Below are 19,449 nucleotides of genomic sequence, written 5' to 3' on the forward strand. Positions count from 1 at the left end.
CCTCAACTCCTCCCGCTCCCTCCCTCCCTCAACTCCTCCTGCTCCCTCCCTCAACTCCTCCCGCTCCCTCCCTCAACTCAACTCCTCCCGCTCCCTCCCTCAACTCCTCCTGCTCCCTCCCTCAACTCCTCCCGCTCCCTCCCTCAACTCAACTCCTCCCGCTCCCTCCCTCGACTCCTCCCGCTCCCTCCCTCAACTCAACTCCTCCCGCTCCCTCCCTCAACTCAACTCCTCCCGCTCCCTCCCTCCCTCGACTCCTCCCGCTCCCTCCCTCAACTCAACTCCTCCCGCTCCCTCCCTCCCTCAACTCCTCCCGCTCCCTCCCTCAACTCAACTCCTCCCGCTCCCTCCCTCAACTCCTCCCGCTCCCTCCCTCAACTCAACTCCTCCCGCTCCCTCCCTCAACTCCTCCCGCTCCCTCCCTCCCTCAACTCCTCCCGCTCCCTCCCTCAACTCCTCCCGCTCCCTCCCTCAACTCAACTCCTCCCGCTCCCTCCCTCCCTCAACTCCTCCCGCTCCCTCCCTCAACTCAACTCCTCCCGCTCCCTCCCTCAACTCCTCCCGCTCCCTCCCTCAACTCAACTCCTCCCGCTCCCTCCCTCAACTCCTCCTGCTCCCTCCCTCAACTCCTCCCGCTCCCTCCCTCAACTCAACTCCTCCCGCTCCCTCCCTCAACTCCTCCTGCTCCCTCCCTCAACTCCTCCCGCTCCCTCCCTCAACTCAACTCCTCCCGCTCCCTCACTCCCTCGACTCCTCCCGCTCCCTCCCTCCCTCAATTCCTCCCGCTCCCTCCCTCAACTCCTCCCGCTCCCTCCCTCAATTCAACTCCTCCCGCTCCCTCCCTCAACTCCTCCTGCTCCCTCCCTCCCTCAACTCCTCCCGCTCCCTCCCTCAACTCAACTCCTCCTGCTCCCTCCCTCAACTCCTCCCACTCCCTCCCTCAACTCAACTCCTCCCGCTCCCTCCCTCCCTCAACTCCTCCCGCTCCCTCCCTCAACTCAACTCCTCCCGCTCCCTCCCTCAATTCAACTCCTCCCGCTCCCTCCCTCAACTCCTCCTGCTCCCTCCCTCCCTCAACTCCTCCCGCTCCCTCCCTCAACTCCTCCTGCTCCCTCCCTCAACTCAACTCCTCCTGCTCCCTCCCTCAACTCAACTCCTCCCGCTCCCTCCCTCAATTCAACTCCTCCCGCTCCCTCCCTCAACTCCTCCCGCTCCCTCCCTCAACTCCTCCCGCTCCCTCCCTCAACTCCTCCCACTCCCTCCCTCAACTCCTCCCGCTCCCTCCCTCAACTCAACTCCTCCCGCTCCCTCCCTCCCTCAACTCCTCCCGCTCCCTCCCTCAACTCAACTCCTCCCGCTCCCTCCCTCAACTCCTCCCGCTCCCTCCCTCAACTCAACTCCTCCCGCTCCCTCCCTCAACTCAACTCCTCCCGCTCCCTCCCTCAACTCCTCCTGCTCCCTCCCTCAACTCCTCCCGCTCCCTCCCTCAACTCAACTCCTCCCGCTCCCTCACTCCCTCGACTCCTCCCGCTCCCTCCCTCCCTCAATTCCTCCCGCTCCCTCCCTCAACTCCTCCCGCTCCCTCCCTCCCTCAACTCCTCCCGCTCCCTCCCTCAACTCCTCCCGCTCCCTCCCTCAACTCAACTACTCCCGCTCCCTCCCTCAACTCCTCCCGCTCCCTCCCTCAACTCAACTCCTCCCGCTCCCTCCCTCAACTCCTCCCGCTCCCTCCCTCAACTCAACTCCTCCTGCTCCCTCCCTCAACTCCTCCCGCTCCCCTCCCTCAACTCAACTCCTCCCGCTCCCTCCCTCAACTCAACTCCTCCCGCTCCCTCCCTCAACTCAACTCCTCCCGCTCCCTCCCTCAACTCCTCCCGCTCCCTCCCTCAACTCAACTCCTCCCGCTCCCTCCCTCAACTCAACTCCTCCTGCTCCCTCCCTCAACTCCTCCCGCTCCCTCCCTCCCTCAACTCCTCCCGCTCCCTCCCTCAACTCAACTCCTCCCGCTCCCTCCCTCAACTCCTCCCGCTCCCTCCCTCAACTCAACTCCTCCCGCTCCCTCCCTCAACTCCTCCTGCTCCCTCCCTCAACTCCTCCCGCTCCCTCCCTCAACTCAACTCCTCCCGCTCCCTCCCTCAACTCCTCCCGCTCCCTCCCTCAACTCAACTCCTCCCGCTCCCTCCCTCAACTCAACTCCTCCTGCTCCCTCCCTCAACTCCTCCCGCTCCCTCCCTCAACTCAACTCCTCCCGCTCCCTCCCTCAACTCCTCCCGCTCCCTCCCTCAACTCAACTCCTCCCGCTCCCTCCCTCAACTCCTCCCGCTTCCTCCCTCAACTCAACTCCTCCCGCTCCCTCCCTCAACTCCTCCCGCTCCCTCCCTCAACTCAACTCCTCCCGCTCCCTCCCTCAACTCCTCCCGCTCCCTCTCTCAACTCAACTCCTCCCGCTCCCTCACTCCCTCGACTCCTCCCGCTCCCTCCCTCAACTCAACTCCTCCCACTCCCTCCCTCAACTCCTTCCGCTCCCTCCCTCAACTCAACTCCTCCCGCTCCCTCCCTCAACTCCTCCCACTCCCTCCCTCAACTCAACTCCTCCCGCTCCCTCCCTCAACTCCTCCCGCTCCCTCCCTCAACTCAACTCCTCCCGCTCCCTCCCTCAACTCCTCCCGCTCCCTCCCTCAACTCCTCCCGCTCCCTCCCTCAACTCAACTCCTCCCGCTCCCTCCCTCAACTCAACTCCTCCCGCTCCCTCCCTCAACTCCTCCCGCTCCCTCCCTCAACTCAACTCCTCCCGCTCCCTCCCTCAACTCAACTCCTCCCGCTCCCTCTCTCAACTCCTCCCGCTCCCTCCCTCAACTCAACTCCTCCCGCTCCCTCCCTCCCTCAACTCCTCCCGCTCCTTCCCTCAACTCAACTCCTCCCGCTCCCTCCCTCAACTCAACTCCTCCCGCTCCCTCCCTCATCTCAACTCCTCCCGCTCCCTCCCTCAACTCCTCCCGCTCCCTCCCTCAACTCCTCCCGCTCCCTCTCTCGACTCCTCCCGCTCCCTCCCTCAACTCCTCCCGCTCCCTCCCTCCCTCAACTCCTCCCGCTCCCTCCCTCAACTCAACTCCTCCCGCTCCCTCCCTCAACTCCTCCTGCTCCCTCTCTCCCTCAACTCCTCCCGCTCTCTCCCTCAACTCCTCCCGCTCCCGCCCAGCACCTCCTGCACAGGGGGGGGGTGCTCAGGGGAGGGGGCGGAAAGAGGTGGGGAAGAGGAGGGGCAGGGTGGAGCAGGGGCGGGAAGAGGTGGGGTGGGGATGGGGCCTTGGAGAAAGGGGTGGAGTGGGGGCAGGGCCTGGGGCTGAGCAGGGGATGGGGGTCTGAGGCAAAATTTTAAATCAAAATGGGGTCCTGGGGTTACTCAAGTTTGAGAACCGCTACCCTACAGCACTCTCTCTGGAAACGGCAGGGGCTGGCGTAGCTGGGAGTTCTCTACATCCAGTGTCCTACACGATGCCCAGCAGTGTCATCTCCTGGGAGTGGCAGGTAGTGGAGTACATGGGAGAGCCACGACAACTAAGGGTTGTAGGATTCATACAGGGTTCATGCACTTGGCAACATTCAGGGCACACCCGGAGTGTTGTATAGGAGCTGTGCACACACGGCTCCTCTCAAGGGCATGAACCTTGGAATCTCGCCCAGATGACATGAACCGTGGGAAGCCTCCCAGGACTGGGCTCAAGGCCCGAGAGCAAGGAACGCGGTAGATAGAAATTGGTAAATAAGAATGTTAAACAAAGCCAGTGTATTCCTTTTATCTGTTGGAGAATGTAATGTGCGGGGGGAGAGAAAGAATAAAGGAGAGGGTGGAAAGCTGACAGGAGCAGCCCATTGGCAGACCAGCCTGCTTGCTTGCTTAAAGCTTTGTGCTGTCTTGTATTTGAACCGCAACAACGGGTCCTGCCCCATTTTCTTTGGCACCTCCCCATCAACCCGTTCCTGATTTTGGGGGCGAATTTTGGGGGTGCATGCCTGTGTGTTTGTATACATGAGTGCTGTGTATGTCAGTGTTCATGTTTGTGTGCGCACACGTCTGTATGAGTGTGTGTGTGTGCATTGTTAGTGGGCAGGGCACAGTGGAAGACAGGGAAGATGGCGGATGGGAAAGAGACTCCATCCCTGTGTTTAGCAGAAACAGACCTGTAGCTCCTCTGGTGGCTCCTGCTCGTGAGGCAGTTGCTGTTTCTCCTCCCAGTGAGACAGAGGTAGATTCCACTGAAAGTCTGTTCGTTAATATACTGAACCAGCCACTTCATATCCTGTTCAAATTGTCATCAAAGAGAACCCCCAGGTTAAACCTCCAGGTCCCTCATGGCACCAGCTGTCAGTTACTAGCAGCAAGCAGGTCTCTATCCATTTATCACAGGGCTGGGATTGTTTCCTTGCTGTGTGACCTAATTCAGGCTGTAACTTTGTCTAAGCTACTGACGTGTCTCAGTTATTATGTGTAAAAAACAATCCTGCAACCTGAGGAGTTCGAGTTGACCAAGGAATGGATCTAAAAGCATTTCCCAGCAGCCCTTGCTGCCCAGGCCCTGTGTCGCTCGGAGAGCGGTAGAGACTCCCAGGTCAGGATATTCCACCCCAAGGTTCTGACAGAGCCTCCCCTCCCGCAGGGGCCCCTGGAGCTGGACAATCCCTGCCTGGGCAGCGTGTTTGTAAAGTGTGTGGGAGGGTGCGCGAGTCCACCTCAAGGACAATAGCCTGCTACTGGTGACACCTAACAGGCCTGATCCTTTAACTCAAATGCTAGCTGCTTAAGTGCTGAAAGGCCGGGATTCACCCCTGCTGTTGCCCCTTGTTGTCACCCAACATCAGAGCACTGCTAAAGCCCCCACCCTCGTACGAGGCCCAAGATCGGGGTAAATGGGGTGTTCCTGTTCTCTGCATGCTGCACCTTACGGTTCTAGGCCGTTCTCGCCAGCGATGCAGATTGCTATGGGTGAGGTGCACGCTGCTCTCACTCACACAGCGACTCGACCTCCTTTATCCTTGGGTGGCTTTTCCCCCGTCAATCGCAAACCACAGCCCCTGCCCTGGCTGCCATTTGTGGCTGGCGGACGGTACTGGAGGACTGGAGCTTCCCCTTCACATTCCAAAGCTGATCTCTCCTGGAGGTGTGAGGGGCTCTCAAAAAGCAAACGCTCAGTCACAGCCTAGCTTGAGAGCTGTGATTACCCGGGCGGCCACACTGGGCCAGGCCCCCAGATCCTCACACACAGTGAGCTCCACCCAGAGAGGAAACAGCAAACCCAGATGGAGAAGCAAAATGTTTCGGTCTCTGGGGCTCCTTGTCACAGACCTGTTCTTCCAGTGATGCTCACAGAGTACCTCCCTCATGGCAAATCACCTGTCACAGTGACCTGGGCTGCTAGGAGTTATCTCCTCCAGGTGGGGTTGCCAACTTTCTAATCACACAAAACTGAACACCCCCACCCCTGCCCCGAGGCCCTGCCCCGCCCCTTCTCCAAGGCCTTGCCCCCCGCTCACTCCATCCTCCCTTCCTCTGTTGCTCGTTTCCCCCCACCCTCACTTTCACTGGGCTGGGACAGCGGTTTGGGGTGTGGGAGGGGGATGAGGGCTCCGGCTGGGGGTTCGGGCTCCAGGTGGGCCAGAAATGAGGGGTTCAGGGTGCGGGAGAGGGGTTCTGTGCTGGGGCAGAGGGTTGGAGTGAGGGCTCTGGGAGGGAGTTATTGTGTGGGAGGGGGTTCAGGGCTGGGGCAGGGGGTTGGGGCATGGGAGGGAGTTTGGGGTGCAGGATCCGGCAGGGCGGTGCTTAACTCAAGCGGTTCCCGGAAGTGGCCAGCTCCTAGGCAAAGGAGCCAGGGGGTTCTGCGTGCTGCCCACGCCTGCAGGCTCCACCCCCGACAGATCCCATTGGCCGCATGGAGCCCTGTGGCTGCCCCTGCACCTAGGAGCTGGATATGCTGGACACTTCTGGGAGCACGGCAGGCAGGGAGCCTGCCTTAGCCCCTCTGTGCCACCGAGCGGACTTTTAACAGCCCTGTCAGCGGTGCTGACCGGAGCTACCAAGGTCCCTTTTCGACCGGGTGTTGCCCTACTTCCAGGCTCCAAAAGCTGGTGTAACCCACTGCAGCTTGGTGTGTATTACAGGTCCACTCTGCTGCTACAGCCCCAGCTGGGGAACAGTGGCTCTGTACATAGTCCAGGCTTTGAGCTTGGGAAGTCCCCGTATGTTGGCCATCATGTAGGTCCTGTTACACAGTGGTTCTCAACCTGTGGTCCCCTGGGGGTCTGCTGACTCTGTCTAAGGCGTCCATGAAAGACTTTGAAAAGTGACTGAACAGAATTCAACTCTATGTACAGGCAATAGATTTCCAAAGGGGGCCGCACCTCCATCTGACGTTTTTTAGGGGTCTGCAAATGAGAAAATGTTGAGAACCAGCACTGCTTAGCCTACTTGTAGGAAAAGTCTCTGCCCCCAAACCTTATAATGTAAACAAAGGCAGGACTATTCCCTTCTGTTTTACAATCTACCTGTGGTATACACATGCCCCATTCCCACGGTGTCTGGGCTCCTCACAATCTCTAATATAGTTATTCTCCTCACCGCTGAGGTAGGTAGGACCCCAGTGGTGCTGGAACACTTGTAATAGTGGGGGTGCTGACTGCCCCCGCCGCCCCATCCAACCCCCCCTCTCCTTCCTGACTGCCCCCACCACCCCATCCAACCCCCCCTCTCCTTCCTGACTGCCCCCCTGGGACCCCTGCCCCATCCAACCACCCCTTCACCCTGTCCCCTGACCGCCCCCGGACCCCACGCCCCTGACTGCCCCCGCCACCCCATCCAACCCCCTCTCCTTCCTGACTGCCCCCCTGGGACCCCTGCCCCATCCAACCACCCCTTCACCCTGTCCCCTGACCGCCCCTGGACCCCACGCCCCTGACTGCCCCCACCACCCCATCCAACCCCCCTCTCCTTCCTGACTGCCCCCGCCGCCCCATCCAACCCCCCCTCTCCTTCCTGACTGCCCCCCTTGGGACCCCTGCCCCCATTCAACCCCCTGTTCCCTGCCCTCTGTCTGCTCCGCCCGCTATCCACACCCCTGACCACCCCCAAAAATCCCCTGTCCTCTATCCAGCCCCCTGCTCCCTGTCCCCTGGCCACGCCGCCCAGAGACCAGGTCCGGCCGCCCAGAGACCGGGTCCAGCCGCCCAGAGACCGGGTCCAGCAGCCCAGAGACCGGGTCCAGCCGCCCAGAGACCGGGTCCAGCAGCCCAGAGACCGGGTCCAGCAGCCGCGCCGCCCGCCGCGCTTCCCAGAGACCGGGTCCGGCCGCCCAGAGACCGGGTCCGGCCGCCCAGAGACCGGGTCCAGCAGCCCAGAGACCGGGTCCGGCCACCCAGAGACCGGGTCCAGCCGCCCAGAGACCAGGTCCGGCCGCCCAGAGACCGGGTCCGGCCGCCCAGAGACCGGGTCCGGCCGCCCAGAGACCGGGTCTGGCCGGGCTCTGCATTTGCGCTGCTCCAGGAGCTCGCAGCCCCCCGCCCAGAGCATCGTTCTGATGGCGCAGTGAGCTGAGGCTGCGCGGGAGGGGGGACAGCAGGGGAGGAGCCGGGGACAAGCCTCCCAGGCCAGGAGCTCAGGGGCCGGGCTGGAGGGTAGTGCCAGCCGGATGTGGCCCACGGGCCATAGTTTGCCCACCTTTGATCTGGATCTTAGGCGCTTAAGCCCCATTGTCTTTCAATGACACTTAAGTTCCTAAAGGCCAGACTTTCAAAGGTATTTAGTCCCATTGATTCAGTGGGACTTAAGCACCTAACCTGCTCAGATGCTTTGGAAAATCTCACTCGATGCTGCTCTGCATCTTTAGGCTCCTAAATACCTTGCACATCTGGCCCTAAGTGCCTCAGTCACGTGTAACTTAGAGTCCTAAGTCACTCTGGTGCTTTTCAAAATTTACCCCTTGTCAATTAGGAAGCAAAGAAAATTAGCCATGACTAAGCAGGTGATGGAAGTCTTCAAAATGCAAACGTCTGCAAATCAGCAGGTCTAGGTAAAACGCTCAGCTCTGAAGGGTTTTAGCTGTTGAATTCACCAGACCATAGACCGTTGTGGGGGGCTGGGAGGAAATGCCAGAGGACTAGAAATGTGATACTAACCTTCCAGCAAACTGAATGGATGGATTCAGCTACACAGCAACAAGCCCCCCCCCCCCCCCGCCCACAGCGAGTCTCAGAGCCCAGATCAATAGACTGGGGCTCATGGGGCTAAAACAGCAGTGTGGATGTTCACGCTGGGCAAGAACCTGGGCTCTGAAACCCAGTGAGGACGGTCTACACTGCTGCCTTTAGCCCCTCAGCCTGACCCAGGCTGTGAGGCTCGCTGCCGAGAAGCCGTGTTTGCTGTATAGATGTAGCCCTAGTCTACACTTACAGCAGCCGTAGAGGACAGGCACTACACACGTGGCTGCATGTGGCAGTGAAAAGCCACATGGAAAGACTTGGGAGCCTTTGCCCCACCCCCAGAGCCTTTCCCCACTGCCGGAGCCTTTCACTGGGATTGGGGAAAGGCTCTGGCAGTGGGGAAAGCAGCAGGATGCTACACTGCTAAAAAGAACAGTGTGCACGCGGTTGGCTCAGCTTGGGCATGCAGATAGCCCTGTGGGGTACATATCCTGGGGGTTCAGGTACGCAGAGCACTCTCCAGTGCTTGGCTAAGCTGTGCCTCACTGCGTAAACTACTGTGCCGTGTAAGCTGGCTGTGCAGTGTCTCCTCCACACACCTGCATCAGTGCAGCCGCACCTTGAGAAGGCTGATCCCGGGAACTGCTGCCTGGTCAATGTCACTTCATGTCCTAATAAGAGAGCGGAGCAGGGCATGTGCAGGGGCGGGCAAGCAGGGGCACAGGCTCCCCACTGGAGAGCGAGCTCCTCTGGCCCTGGGGGTAGATTCAGCTCCTCTGTCTGCCGGGGGTGTGACGAAGTGGGACTGTTCTTAATGTTTCCTCTGAATAGTGTGGGGGTGCCTCAGTTTCCCCTAGGCAGTTCTTAAGTATCTAGGATTGGGGTAAGGGTGTATGATCATTGCAGAGCCCTAGAGGGCAGGTGTGTGCAGGGGTCTGGACACAGAGAATGGCCGATACCCTGTTTCCTGGCAACTGATGGCCTGGGCCCTTCCCCCCTGCAAGGTGAGAGCTAAAGGGTTGAAGAACAAAGGAATCAGGTGACCACCTGGCCCGGGAAAGGGACAAAGCCCAGAGGAGGAGGGGCTGGAGGGAGTTTCGGTTTGGGGCTGGCTGGGACATGGAGTGAAGTGCAGACGTGGTTGTCTGGCTCATTGCCCCTCAAAATGGACCCAGCTGAGGGGTCCTGTTCTCTGCACCTGCAAGCTCTGTGTTAGACCATGTTCCTGTCATCTAATAAACCTCTGTTTTACTGGCTGGCTGAGAGTCACATCTGACTGCGGAGTTGGGGGGCAGGACCCTCTGGCTTCCCCAGGAGCCCCGCCTGAGCGGACTCGCTGGGGGGAAGCGCACGGAGGGGCAGAGGATGCTGAAGGCTCCGAGGTCAGACCCAGGAAGGTGGAAGCCAGGTGAGCTGTGTGTCCTGCAGACAGGCTGCTCCCAGAAAGGAGACTTCCCCAGAGTCCTGCCTGGCTTCATGGGAGCAGTTCCAGAGCATCGCCCGGGGACTCCGTGACAGGGGGAGAGCAAGCTTCTCCGGCCGAGGGGGGCACAGAAAGTGCCCCTCCAAACGCAGCCAAATTTTTATTCTTGTGCACGTCCCTGGAGTGGAGCAAATGCTTAGTGGGAAAAATAACCACATAGGGCCAGATTCTGCCACACTTCCTCATGCAGGTTAAGACCTTGGTCTGTGAGTCCTAGGGTGACTCCTGGAGTGAGGTGCACGCCAGCCTGAGGGAGGGCAGGAACTCGTACATTGAGAAACAAATGGAACCTTGACCAACCCAAAAGTTCAATGCTGGATGAACCCCACCCCTGTCTTTGCTAGAGCTGCAGAATGCAGCCTGGCAGATGCTATTTAGCTGGTGTTTACAAAGCATTTGATGGGTGGCACACACAAAAAACGCCAGCATTCGTTCAACTGGGCTTGTATAGGGCTGGCAAGTAGGTCCAACACCCAGGGTTCCTCAAGACCTTGGAGCTGAGGCTGGGACTGCTGAAGGAGCTTAAGGGAGTTAGCAGAGAGGCAGCAGCAAAGAGGCAGGGTGCTCCAGTGGGTAGGGTGCTTCCGAGGTCTTGGAGACCTCACTTCAGGTCCCTACTTTGCTTGGTGGAGGGGGTGGAACAGGTGGGGTGGGGGTGGGAAAAGGTGGGGTGTAGGTGGGACCTTGGGGGAAGGGGTGGAGTGGGGACAGGCCAAAGTCGATGCCTGTGGTCCAGCAGCCTAGTATGAGAAGAGCTGCAGGGCCAGAGGGCGATGAGTTCCTTGCTGGAGCTGTAGGCTATGGGTGGTGCGTGGCCGGCTGACGGAGCTGCAGAACCCTGGACAGGGCAGCACTCCCAGAAGCTGGGGAGAGCAAGAAGGAGCCCTGAGCTGGTTGCTGGGACTCCATTAGGACAAGGGCCTGAGGTAAGGGTGAAGATGGTGCAGAGCTGTGGGGAAGTGGCCCAGGGAATTAGAGAAGCCCTGTGACATAGTTAAAGGGACGCAGCAGACGGCTGCTATCTACAGGGTCCCTGGGCTGGGACCTGGAGTTGTGGGTGGGCCTGGGTCCCCCCTGCTCCATTTGTCAGTGGGGTGGAAGTTGCCTGGACATTGAGGCACCCCAGAGGGGGAACTGAACTATAATGGCCCAGCTGGAGAGCTGCAGCCAGAATGCCCAAGAGGGCAGAGACATTTTCTCCAGGGAGGGAGCCCTGGGGCACCACTTTATCCAGGGGAGGGACAAACTGAGAGGGGGCGAGTACAGGGACATGCACTCAGCCAAGGGGGCGCTCACAAGAGGTGAGTGTGCTCATTACACCCCTGTCAAAATTCTAGTCTCCAGTGCCCTCCTGGCATCGGTTTTCAGTGCCCATGTAGCTGAGAAATGCTGAAGGACCATGAGGCTTTGGCAATGGATGAGTCACAGATTTAAATAAAATGATAAAGCATGCTTAATAGTGAGAAGGAAAGCAGAGAAACCTGGCCAAAGGAGCCGAAAGCAAAAGGTGACAGAGGCAGCTGGCTGGAAACATTTGAAATGTTGACAGCATTTTGAAATGTGAAAGAGCTGAAATTCAGGGGGAATGCAGAGAAAACAATGTGCAGCCTTTTGAAATTAGAAGAAATGTTGGGCAGATTTGTAACAAAACATGGAGGTTTTAAACTAGAAGAAAAATTAGGACACATTTTAATGACATTTTCACAAAATACCCCCCCTCCCCACACACACATTTTAATTTTTTTTCAAATTCAGAAGGGAGGAAAAATTGGATTTTATTTTTTGCAAATGTTTTTCCTTTGTTTTCAAATGGCTCTAGAAATAGGAGGAGGATGGGAGAGAAAACAAACCTTCCGTGGCAGATGTCAGTCACATCACTTTTTGCATGATGGGTCAGAGCTCAGATGCTATGGTGATGTAAATTCCTTGGGGCAAAGACTGTCTGTTTGTCCTGTATCTGTACAGCACCTTTCACAATGGGGTCCTGAATCATAGCTGGGGCTAATAGACTCTGCTGCAACACAAATAATTAATAGAATCATAGAATAACAGAGTTGGAAGGGACATCTGGAGGCCATCTAGTCCAACCCCCTGCCCAGAGCAGGACCAATCCCAACTAAATCATCCCAGGCAGGGCTTTGTCAAGCCTGACCTTAAAAACTTCTAAGAAGGGGATTCCACCACCTCCCTAGGTAACGCATTCCAGTGTTTCACCACCCTCCTAGTGAAAAAAATTTTCCTTATATCCAACCTAAACCTCCCCCACTGCAACTTGAGACCATTACTCCTTGTCCTGTCATCTGCTATCACTGAGAATAGTCTAGATCCATCCTCTTTGGATCCACCTTTCAGGTAGTTAAAAGCAGCTATCAAATCCCGCCTCATTCTTCTCTTCCATAGACTAAACAATCCCAGTTCCCTCAGCCTCTCCTCATAAGTCATGTGTTCCAGTCCCCTAATCATTTTTGTTGCCCTTCGCTGGACTCTCTCCAATTTATCCACATCCTTCTTGTAGTGTGGGGCCAAAAACTGGACACAGTACTCCAGATGAGGCCTCACCAATGTCGAATAGAGGGGAACGATCACATCCCTCGATCTGCTGTTAATGCCCCTACTTATACACCCCAAAATGCCATTGGCCTTCTTGGCAACAAGGGCACACTGTTGACTCATATCCAGCTTCTTGTCCACTGTCACCCCTTCGTCCTTTTCCGCAGAACTGCTGCCGAGCCATTCGGTCCCCAGTCTGTAGCGGTGCATTGGATTCTTCTGTCCTAAGTGCAGGACTCTGCACTTGTCCTTTTTGAACCTCATCAGATTTCTTTTGGCCCAATCCTCCAATTTGTCTAGGTCCTTCTGTATCCTATCCCTACCCTCCAGTGTATCTACCTCTCCTCCCAGTTTAGTGTCATCTGCAAACTTGCTGAGGGTGCAATCCACACCATCCTCCAGATCATTAATGAAGATATTTAACAAAACTGGCCCCAGGACCGACCCTTGGGGCACTCCACTAGATACCGGCTGCCAACTAGACATGGAGCCATTGATCGCTACCCATTGAGCCTGACAATCTAGCCAACTTTCTACCCACCTTGTAGTGCATTCATCCAGCCCATACTTCTTTAACTTGCTGACAAGAATACTGTGGGAGACCGTGTCAAAAGCTTTGCTAAAGTCGAGGAATAACACGTCCACTGCTTTCCCCTCATCCACAGAGCCAGTTATCTCATCATAAAAGGCAATTAGATTAGTCAGGCATGACTTGCCCTTGGTGAATCCATGCTGACTGTTCCTGATCACTTTCCTCTCCTCTAAGTGCTTCAGAATTGATTCCTTGAGGACCTGCTCCATGATTTTTCCAGGGACTGAGGTGAGGCTGACCGGCCTGTAGTTCCCAGGATCATCCTTCTTCCCTTTTTTAAAGATGGGCACTACATTAGCCTTTTTCCAATCTTCTGGGACTTCCCCAGATCGCCATGAGTTTTCAAAGATAATGGCCAATGGCTCTGCAATCACATCTGCCAATTTCTTGAGCACTCTCGGATACAACGTATCCGGCCCCATGGACTTGTGTACGTCCAGTTTTTCTAAATAGTCCCGAACCTCTTTTTCCTAATAATAACAACAGTATTTAATAATGCAGAATAGAATAGGGGTGGGATCTGACCTAGGATAGAGGGGGAAATAGGGAACCCAGACTGAGGGAGAAGAGACTTAATGACAGATTAGAAGGGAGAGCTTTCCACCAAGGTCAGCAAGCCCTTCCATGGATGCTGAGTCCACGTCAAGACTAGGGTGACTGTGATGGGGTGTGTACTCCACACAGCTCCTGAAGGAGTTAGCTGGGCCTGAGAAGCCAATTAACACACCTGGCAGCACCTGCAAGAGAGAGAAAGACAGGTGGAATTGATAATGAACCCTACCTGGAGAGGGTCTGGGTGGTGATTATAAAGCAAAGATGTCCCTAGCAGAAAGAGGCTGCAGGGAGAGGGGCTGCAGTCATTCTCTCTGGAATAGAAGAAGTAGGAAGTTGTCCAGGGAGTCAGCCAGAAGTAGATCTTAGCTGCTAGATACAGGGTCCCTGGGTTGGAGCCCAGAGTACAGGGTGGGCCTGGATTCCCCTACCAGCCATTGAGGAAGGTTGGGGTGAAACCCCTTGAGGCAAGGGGCTCAAGACTCATGCAGACCAGAGACAGATGGAAGACCTGAAGTAAGGTCATTGGAGTGTAGTTTAGCTGGAGTCTCTGTTACTCCAGGAGAGGTGGACTGAAGGGTGACCTGGCCAGATGGAAGAGAGACCACCACAGCGATGAAGCAACTGGGTGGGATGAAGTGGGTGCCTGATGGGGAGAGAGTCTTCCACTGGTGGCCCTTTAACTCTCACAATCCATTGCTTTGAGGAGCTTTGCTAGAAAATCTGGGATGGGCTCACCATAGAGCACTGCAGCTGGACCATTTTGGGAAAGCCTGTGTGGATGTGGGGCAAAGATTCAGAGCATGAATCAGGCAGCTGGGGCACTGATCTGTGTGGGTTTCAACCTGTGCAGAGCCACCTGTACATCTGGGAGGCAGTCAGGTCTCCGGTGCAGACGTAGCCTAGGAAGGCTGTGAACTGGGCTGGCTGGCAGAGGAGTGGAATAAGCCTTATGGCAGGTGTGACTGAATCCTCAGGTGTAAGCTCCACAGAGGGGCATCAGGTCCTAGAAGCTCAGCCAAAGGGGAAACCCCTACCCCCCTTCCCCGCCAGCTCCCCTGGCAGGGTGTCTGCTTAGGGGCTTCCAGGGACTCCCTTGCAGTCTGGGCTGCATGGGATACCCACACCAAGAGCCCAGCCACCAGACTGTGGCTCTCATTGCTTGAGCAGGCAGACACAACTGCTGGTGCCTCCTCCGCAGACATGCTTTCTCGAGGTATGGCGCAGGGTGTGCGTGGGAGGCTTCCTCAGGGTTCGTGATACATGGACACCAGCAGCCGGAGTTCAGGGTTGGCTGTGCTGCATCAGGGATCCTTGTTCCCCCATCAAGTCCAGGCTGCTGCCACCCACAGGCCACTGAGATGCTCGCTTTGAAGGGCTCCATCAAAGGCGAGAGACCTGCCCAACCCCAGAAGGGAGTAGGACCCCTGCTCTGAGAGACTCCCTTTGAAGGGACAGAGGGTCTCTGCACCCTGAGGCACTGGATGTCATGGATGGGCCCATGGTCATGACTCTCCTGCCCACCCTCTGATGCCTTTGGACCCTTCATGCTCCTGCTCTATGGCATGGTCAGAGCCCTCATGGAACCCACTCATGAAACCACCTAGCCAGTGCACGGTCCCTGCAGGGTATCCTGGGTTTTAAATTACTCAGGCTCTGGAGCATCCCCCATGCTCTGCACCTCTAGATCTCTGGCATGGGCTCTTCCTCCTTCCCCCGGAGCAGCATCTTCCTCTCTTAGTTTCACTTGTCTCTGTATGTATGGGGCGGAGGGCCTTTGTGAAACCAGATGTGCAGGGCCTTGAGCAGACCTCCCTAATCTGCACATCTGGGGAGGGAGAAGCAAGGATGGGGGTAGTGGGGAGGAACTTGGCAGCTGGGCACTTAGGACCAGGAGAGCACGTCACAGGGATAGGAGATAGGTGACAGGCAGGAGCATGGCCAGGTGGTGAGTAAGTTGCTTTGATGGAGCTAGGATAGCACTCGCTTACAACAGTCGTGGGCACTATAGAAACTCAGGTGGGTAGATATTGATTGGGTGGGCGTCTAGCCAAGAGGATGGCAGGTGTGAGCACACAGGTCTTGCAATCCCAATGTGACATGAAGTCCCTGGGCAATGCTCTGGAACTGTTCCTCATGAAGCCAGTCAGGACTCTGAGGAAGTCTCCTTTCTGTGAGCAGCCTGTCTGCAGGACACACAGCTCACACGGCTTCCACCTTCCTGGTCTGAAGTCGGAGCATTCAGCATCCTCTGCCCCTCCCTGCGCTTCCCACAGCAAGTCCGGTCAGGCGGGGTCTTGGGGCGGCCAGAGGGTCCTGCACCCCAACTTCGCAGTCAGATGCGACTCTCAGCCAGCCCGTAAAACAGAAGGTTTATTAGATGACAGGAACATGGTCTAAAATAGAGCTTGTACATGCAGAGAACAGGACCCCTCAGCTGGGTCCATTTTGGGGGGAAGTGAGCCAGACAACCAAATCTGCACTTCACTCCATGTCCCCAGCCAGCCCCAAACTGCAACTCTCTCCAGCCCCTCCTCCTCTGGGCTTTGTCCCTTTCCCGGGCCAAGAGGTCACCTGATTCCTTTGTTCTCCAACCCTTTAGCTCTCACCTTGCAGGGGGAAAGGGCCCAGGCCATCAGTTGTCAGGAAACAGGGTGTTGGCCATTCTCTGTGTCCAGACCCCTGCACACACCTGCCCTCTAGGGCTCTGCAATGATCATACACCCTTATCCCACCACCTAGATACTTAAGAACTGCCTAGGGGAAACTGATGCACCCCCACACTATTCAGAGGAAACATTAAGAACAGTCCCGCTTCATCACACCATGCATCGATGCACCGTCAGTTTTGAGGTGCAGTGACTTTTCAGGACTGTGCAGTGGAATATTAAACAAAGGATGAAGCTGCTGGGGCTGCTGTCCGGAGCCAGCACTTAGGCTGTGCGTGATGGCTGACCTGGGCTCTGCAGGACAGGGCCTGGCACTGCTCTCAGGCCCATTAGACTCAGTGAAATGCATCCCGGCCCTTCAGAGCATTCCCCACCAGCTGGATGCTCATAAAAAGCAAAAAGAACAGGAGGACTTTTGGCACCTTTGAGACTAACAAATTTATTTGAGCATAAGCTTTCGTGAGCTACAGCTCACTTCATTGAATGCTGTAGCTCACGAAAGCTTATGCTCAAATAAATTTGTTAGTCTCGAAGGTGCCACAAGTACTCCTTTTCTTTTTGCAGATACAGACTAACCCGGCTGCTACTCTGAAACCATAAAAAGCACTGGCTCCCGGCCCTGCCCATCCCGTACGTTCTGGCCCTGCATGCTGCCCAGGGAGCAATCAGTGCTCGAGGAGCCTCACCGACTGAATTCAAACCCAGCTGTAAGTGGGACCTGCCCCTTGGCACCTTGGACCCACAAGCTGCAGGAGGAAGAGGCTCGTTCCTGCGGTTTGAGCAGGCTGGAATGGGCCATCACACTCATAGCATCATAGGATCATAGAATATCAGGGTTGGAAGGGACCTCAGGAGGTCATCTAGTCCAACCCCCTTCTCAAAGCAGGACCGATCCCCAATTAAATCGTCCCAGGCAGGGCTTTGTCAAGCCTGACCTTAAAAACTTCTAAGGAAGGAGATTCCACCACCTCCCTAGGTAACACATTCCAGTGCTTCACCACCTTCCTTGTGAAAAAGTTTTTTCTAACATCCAACCTAAACCTCCCCCACTGCAACTTGAGACCATTACTCCTTGTCCTGTCATCCGCTACCACTGAGAATAGTCTAGATCCATCCTCTTTGGAACCCCCTTTCAGGTAGTTAAAAGCAGCTATCAAATCCCCCCTCATTCTTCTCTTCCACAGACTAAACAATCCCAGTTGCCTCAGCCTCTCCTCATAAGTCATGTATTCCAGTCCCCTAATCATTTTTGTTGCCCTTCGCTGGACTCTCTCCAATTTTTCCACATCCTTCTTGTAGTGTGGGGCCCAAAACTGGACACAGTACTCCAGATGAGGCCTCACCAATGTCGAATAGAGGGGAACGATCACGTCCCTCGATCTGCTGGCAATGCCCCTACTTATACATCCCAAAATGCCATTGGCCTTCTTGGCAACAAGGGCACACTGTTGACTCATATCCAGCTTCTCGTCCACTGTAACCCCTAGGTCCTTTTCTGCAGAACTGCTGCCTAGCCATTCGGTCCCTAGTCTGTAGTAGTGCATGGGATTCTTCTGTCCTAAGTGCAGGACTCTGCACTTGTCCTTGTTGAACCTCATCAGATTTCTTTTGGCCCAATCCTCCAATTTGTCTAGGGCCCTCTGTATCCTATCCCTACCCTCCAGCATATCTACCACTCCTCCCAGTTTAGTGTCATCTGCAAACTTGCTGAGGGTGCAATCCACACCATCCTCCAGATCATTTATGAAGATATTGAACAAAACTGGCCCCAGGACCGACCCTTGGGGCACCCCACTTGATACCGGCTGCCAACTAGACATGGAGCCATTGATCACTACCCGTTGAGCCCGACAATCTAGCCAACTTTCTACCCACCTTGTAGTGCATTCATCCAGCCCATACTTCCTTAACTTGCTGACAAGAATACTGTGGGAGACCGTGTCAAAAGCTTTGCTAAAGTCAAGGAACAACACATCCATTGCTTTTCCCTCATCCACAGAGCCAGTTATCTCGTTATAGAAGGCAATTAGATTAGTCAGGCATGACTTGCCCTTGGTGAATCCATGCTGACTGTTCCTGATCACTTTCCTCTCCTCAAAGTGCTTCAGAATTGATTCCTTGAGGACCTGCTCCATGATTTTTCCAGGGACTGAGGTGAGGCTGACTGGCCTGTAGTTCCCAGGATCCTCCTTCTTCCCTTTTTTAAAGATGGGCACTACATTAGCCTTTTTCCAGTTGTCCGGGACTTCCCTGGATCACCAGGAGTTTTCAAAGATAATAGCCAATGGCTCTGCAATCACATCCGCCAACTCCTTTAGCACTCTCAGATGCAGCGCATCCGGCCCCATGGACTTGTGCTTGTCCAGCTTTTCTAAATAGTCCCGAACCACTTCTTTATCCACACAGGAATGGTGACCTCCTCCCCAGGCTGTGCTGCTCAGTGCAGTAGTCTGGGAGCTGACCTTGTTCGTGAAGACAGAGGCAAAAAAAGCATTGAGTACATTAGCTTTTTCCACATCCTCTGTCACTAGGTTGCCTCCCTCATTCAGTAAGGAGCCCACACTTTCCTTGACTTTCTTCTTGTTGCTAGCATACCTGAAGAAACCCTTCTTGTTACTCTTAACATCTCTTGCTAGCTGCAACTCCAGGTGTGATTTGGCCTTCCTGATTTCACTCCTGCATCCCTGAGCAATATTTTTATAGTCTTACATGGTCATTTGTCCAATCTGCCACTTTTTGTAAGCTTCTTTTTTGTGTTTAAGATCAGCAAGGATTTCACTGTTAAGCCAAGTTGGTCGCCTGCCATATTTACTATTCTTTCTACACATTGGTATGGTTTGTCCCTGTAACCTCAATAAAGATTCTTTAAAATACAGCCAGCTCTCCTGGACTTCTTTCCCCCTCATGTTATTCTCCCAGGGGATCCTGCCCATCAGTTCCCTGAGGGAGTCAAAGTCTGCTTTTCTGAAGTCCAGGGTCCGTATTCTGCTGCTCTCCTTTCTTCCCTGTGTCAGGATCCTGAACTCGACCATCTCATGGTCACTGCCTCCCAGGTTCCCATCCACTTTAGCTTCCCCTACTAATTCTTCCCAGTTTGTGAGCAGCAGGTCAAGAAGAGTTCTGCCCCTAGTTGGTTCCTCCAGCACTTGCACCAGGAAATGGTCCCCTACCCTTTCCAAAAACTTCCTGGATTGTCTGTGCACCACTGTATTGCTCTCCCAGCAGATATCAGGGTGATTGAAGTCTCCCATGAGAACCAGGGCCTACGATCTAGTAACTTCCGTGAGTTGCCGGAAGAAAGCCTCGTCCACCTCATCCCCCTGGTCCGGTGGTCTATAGCAGACTCCCACCATGACATCACCCTTGTTGCTCACACTTCTAAACTTAATCCAGAGACACTCAGGTTTTTCTGC

Source organism: Lepidochelys kempii, chromosome 15 (assembly GCF_965140265.1).
Source record: "Lepidochelys kempii isolate rLepKem1 chromosome 15, rLepKem1.hap2, whole genome shotgun sequence".
NCBI classification, from domain to species: domain Eukaryota; kingdom Metazoa; phylum Chordata; order Testudines; family Cheloniidae; genus Lepidochelys; species Lepidochelys kempii.